The 4,822-nt window shown below is 48.5% G+C and overlaps 1 pseudogene; it reads right to left on the bottom strand.

The window, feature by feature from the left end:
* Positions 1–1,138: 1,138 nt before the first annotated feature.
* On the bottom strand, positions 1,139–4,291 carry LOC137439276 (ATP-dependent RNA helicase TDRD9 pseudogene; annotated as a pseudogene).
* Positions 4,292–4,822: the final 531 nt, after the last annotated feature.

Here is a 4,822-nt window from a genome sequence, read left to right as displayed (position 1 = left end):
GAATTAGTGGTGTGGAGAGCAAACTCCCATCCACGGGGTCGCAGGTGGCGGATAGCGAAACGGCCTCCAGTTATGGAGGTTAGCTGCGAATACACAATAAGCAGTCCCCGACCAAACACGGGTTGCCCTTTGGCAAGGCATAGTACCCGGTTGCCACCCGAACCAGGGTCACGGTGAAGACATTGGGAGGCAGGATGTTGGATGGTGGATGAAGCAAATTCGAACAGTCTTGGTTAATTCCACTTGGTGGCAAGGCGATACGAACAGTTCCTGCTGATTGTTTCGGTGAGGCGCAAATGGCCTGAAATAGGGTACTGCTCACACTCGTATGGAATGGCGACCGCGAGTGTAAATACTAGCTACCGAAAGCAAAACATGACACAAATTTAATGCCGAGCTAGCTCGATGCAGTAGTAGTAGTAGTATTAATTAATTAAACGATTTATTAATTCATATATATTAATATTGTTGCGGATCTCGGAGTACGGCGCTCCCCTTACCGAGGGGGGGTTAATCCCTTCGTCGATTAAGCTGGCCGTCCGAGTCCTGACGTCACTTCCGGTCAGCGCTGAATAGGGTGGTAGGCCAATTGATCCTATTACCTCATTACCAGCGCCTCCCGGTAAGCGAGGAAATGAGCCGCGGCTGTAATGGACACGCCGAGCGAAGCGAGCCACGACCCAGGCCGTTAACAAAGACTAGACCCGATTATAAGCGGTTCCAATATCGTGCCACCAATATTCAATTGGGGACAGGGCAAAAGCGATCGGACGAGAAGAAATCAGATACAGGAAGAACACAGAATTTATTGTACATAATGAAGAGGAAACGAAAGAGGTAATGTACAAAATAAGGAAATAAAAGGACACAGGGCAACCTTAAACACTCTTAATTAACACGCCCAGGACAATACAGACAGACTTACACGGGAGTTGGTAATGGTAGGAAGGAAGGAAGAGAAGGGTCCAAGCAGATGGTAGGCGTCGAGGTCCGGCCCCAGGTTCACGCTCCGCTCCGGTCCACGTTCCGGGTGTTCACTCGTACAAGCGGCCGGCAGCTTCGCGTGGCGTTTAACGTGAGCGGACAATTATATCGTGGGGGGGAAGACTGGGCTGCGGCGTACATAATTAATTGTCCCTTAGCCTTTTGCCAGTTGCACGAATTTCAACCATGCCTTTTGGCTCCATCCACTGCCTTTGGCCATTGCTGTTAGCACTGATGGGCGTATCAGCACAAGGTGGCACTCCACTGCCTGAAAAGGTAAACTTCGGAGATTATCCGGGAGCTCCATCAGTTCTTTCAGCTGAACTTCCTGCTTGTTCCCATAATCTACAAAGAACACCATTGCCTTCTCGTTTGTTATGTGTCCAATGCGTGCACGGTAATATGAACACACGTTGGAAGTCTCAAACGGTGCCAAGCAGAAATTTCCAAAGAACTGTCCCTTAAGTCTCTTCAAAGTCAATTGTGAAATGGACCGCTTGAGAGCACCAAAGTTGGCAGCATGGTTTCCATCGGCCCGTTGGATCCAAAAATGGCCAACGTCAACCACTTCAGTGACGATCACAGAGAAGTACTTGCTTGCTCGGGGAAAAATTTCGTATTCCAGCAACGGAGGGTTCATCTCGTCGTAACGTAACTGCTCATGCTGTACATCGACCCAGACCCTGGTGGCATCTGGACCAAAGCTTCCAGGCTGTACCGTTAGTTTATCAGCACTACTTATGACTGCAAGGTTGAGCTCAATACAAGATGGTTTTTCGTTCAGTTTCAGTGCAAGAGGCACAGCAAGCCGAGGCCCTCCTTGCTGCTCATCATTGTGTGTCGGTATGAATTCCACGCAGGCCTTTGTGCCCTCAAAAAAGATGGTCTTGCACTGCCCACAGTGTCGCAGCAAGAACTGAAGTTGGCGATAATAAAGATGGGCATTGGGAGGAAGACCTTTAATAATCACTGTTGTCTTTGGATCTTTCCCGGACATTTCCTTAGCTGCCAACACTTCGTCCATGGAATTGCAACTGAAGTAGAATGGGTAGAACGCTCCAGCCATCACCACCTGGAGAATGAAGTTGCTGTGTGTCACATCATTCGCATCAAAAGCATTGCAGTATGGATCAATCCTGATGTTGAAGCTGTACAGACGTCTCTGCAGTTCTTCCTTCAGCTCCGCGACCTCTCGAATGCGCGTTATCTGGAGCATATGGATTTTTCCCCATTGCAGCTCAAGCTTATGATTTCTGAACTCCTCTCTGTCTCTGCATTTCTTCCATTTCTTGAAAGTGTTGAGGATGGCCAAGCAGTCACTCAAGATTCCACCAGCCCATTCCAGCTTGCTCCGGAAGCTGATCATGTTCTTCTGGAATGGCGCAAGGAAGAAGGATCGCAGAGATAATGCAGCTATAATGAGACATTCCTCCAAACAGCCAAATATGTAACCCAACACAATCAGCTCTCCAAAACGCAGGTTCAATGGCAACGTGGCAAGCACTTGGCCGATAACCGTGATCTCGCCGTCATGGGGACATGTCTGCCCGTCATCCATGCACATTGTCAGGGCCCCAATCTCCTTTAGAAGCAGAATGGTGTGCTCGATGTCAATAAGATATGGAGGGGAGAGAGCCGTGGCAAGAATGGCCTTCGGATTCCCCAGGTTGAGTTGCTTTACCTTGAGCACAGTAGACTCAAGCGAGTGCCGCTGCATTTGTGGAATGGAGCAGTCCAACATGGAATTTTCCCAGAAAGCCTTAGTGACTAATCGGTAGCAACAGCCATTAGACGTTCACCCCGCACGCCCTTTGCGCTGGTTGCAGTTTGCTTTGGAAGCTCAGGTAAGTTGAAGGCTTTGGGAATTTGTCTCCGCATCACAAACGACTTGTCGCATCAAGCAGAAATCCACAACATATTTGATGTCAGGGACAGTGATGGAGCTCTCAGCAATGTTCGTCGCCAATATGACCTTGCGGCAAGAAGGTTGTGCTTTTTTGAACACCTGGTTCTGCTCTTCAGGAGTCACTGCAGAGTGCAAGGGAATCACCTGCAAGCAATTTCCTTTTGACATCAGCATCTCATGCACCTTGGTTATTTCTCCAATTCCTGGAAGAAAAACAAGAACACCGCCATACTCCTGACTTTCATGCGCATTCTTGTCCTGCTTCTCCAAATGGTCAAAGTAAGAAAGTAACTTGTTCAAAAGCATATAGCCAGCAGGACTGATTCTCGCTTCATCGCTTTCCAGATCCACTTGCTTTCCCCAACAGTCCTGGATGTCATCTAGAAAATACACTTTGACCTCATCGGCCTGACCCTCAATTGTGATCACGGGTGCTGGTTTCATCACAGCCATCATAGGCATCGCAAAATAGGTGGAAAACTCTTGGCTTGCAATGGTGGCTGACATCAAAATGACTTTTACAGATCTGGAGTTCGTATGGAGCAATTTCTTCACAAGCAACATCAAAAAGTCCGTTTCTTCATCGCGCTCATGAACCTCATCAATGAAGATGTGCGTGAATGTTGAGAGAGACTTTTTGCTGACAATCTTGCGCAAGAGGATTCCCGTCGTTATGTAAGTGGGGTGGGTGTCAACCGAAGTATTTTGGTCCAGTCCAACCTGGTATCTGACAAGAGATCCCAGTGGCCATCCCCTCTCATGGCTGACCCACGCAGCAATGCTTCGAGCAGCAAGACACCGAGGCTGGGTGACGACAATATTGCACACCTCACCTCATCCCGCGTACTGGTCCAACACGTACTGTGGGATTTGCGTGGACTTCCCACTTCCAGTCAGGCCTTGCACTATTATTACAACTGGATTTGATCCGATAACATCGAGAATCTGTTGTCGGTAGCATGTGATGGGGAATTCAGGGTTGTACACATAGCTGAAGTTGTACATCCTGTAAATGGCACAGGCATGCCGAAAGACTCCTTGCGATTCCGAGAAGGTTGAGGTAATTTCTACACTCTCCAGTTCATCCAGAGAGCAGTCCATCTCTTGATCCAATGAGGTAGTGCTGGACGAATCCGCACAGAGTGACAATTCTCGCAGATCTCGAGTTTCCTGTTGTTGAAAGGCTTCTGCATATTCAGTACCTGTTCCCTCCTTCATTTTCCGGCGATAGTGAAAAGTGGTCTTGGACTCATCCAGTCGTACAGGTGCGTAGTCAGGCAAAGCAAAAGGAGGCAGCTCTGGGTGTTTGGCTATTTTTTTACCAATGGTTAAAAAGTCATGAATATCTTGCAGCGTCACTTCCCCAGCCAAGGGACGAGGGGCAACATTACTTTTCTTCATGGTTTGACCCTCAGTATTTCACATGTCTGTGCGGTGACTTCACTGTGTGTGCTGCAGCCTCGATGTCTTTGCATCAACAGGTGAATCGGGGACAAATACAACTGGGGAATAAAAGAAATGGGGGAGAACATTGGGCACATGTTGAGCGAGGAAGTCGCATTGGTACGCGATGAGGTAACGCGGTGCGAGGAACGCGTGGAGAGTGGGGTAGAGCAGGGCTCAGCTACATGGACCGAGGGTATAGAAATCGCGACTCGGGGTGTAGAAAAGCCGACGGCCGCCGAATTGGAAAAGCAAATTTTATGCGTGCCGGCGGTCGTTGAGCTAGAAATAAAAGAAGTAGTTGAAATTGGGGCCGAAGAGGTGGCAGAAATAGGAAGTATATCGCGGGAGGAAAAAATGGAATCCGCGCAAAGTCTGTGTTTGCACCGTGATGTCGGGCTTGTGTGGAAGTATAGATAAATATATGTCATATTTGTTAGGGTCGGTGAGTTGTGCGGGTAGTTGGATTGTGCTGCAATGTAAAACGAT

This window comes from Myxine glutinosa, chromosome 14, assembly GCF_964187855.1.
Source record: "Myxine glutinosa chromosome 14, kmMyxGlut1.1, whole genome shotgun sequence".
NCBI classification, from domain to species: domain Eukaryota; kingdom Metazoa; phylum Chordata; class Myxini; order Myxiniformes; family Myxinidae; genus Myxine; species Myxine glutinosa.
Note: the sequence above shows the minus strand (reverse complement) of the source record. Positions and strands in the feature narration are given on the sequence as shown.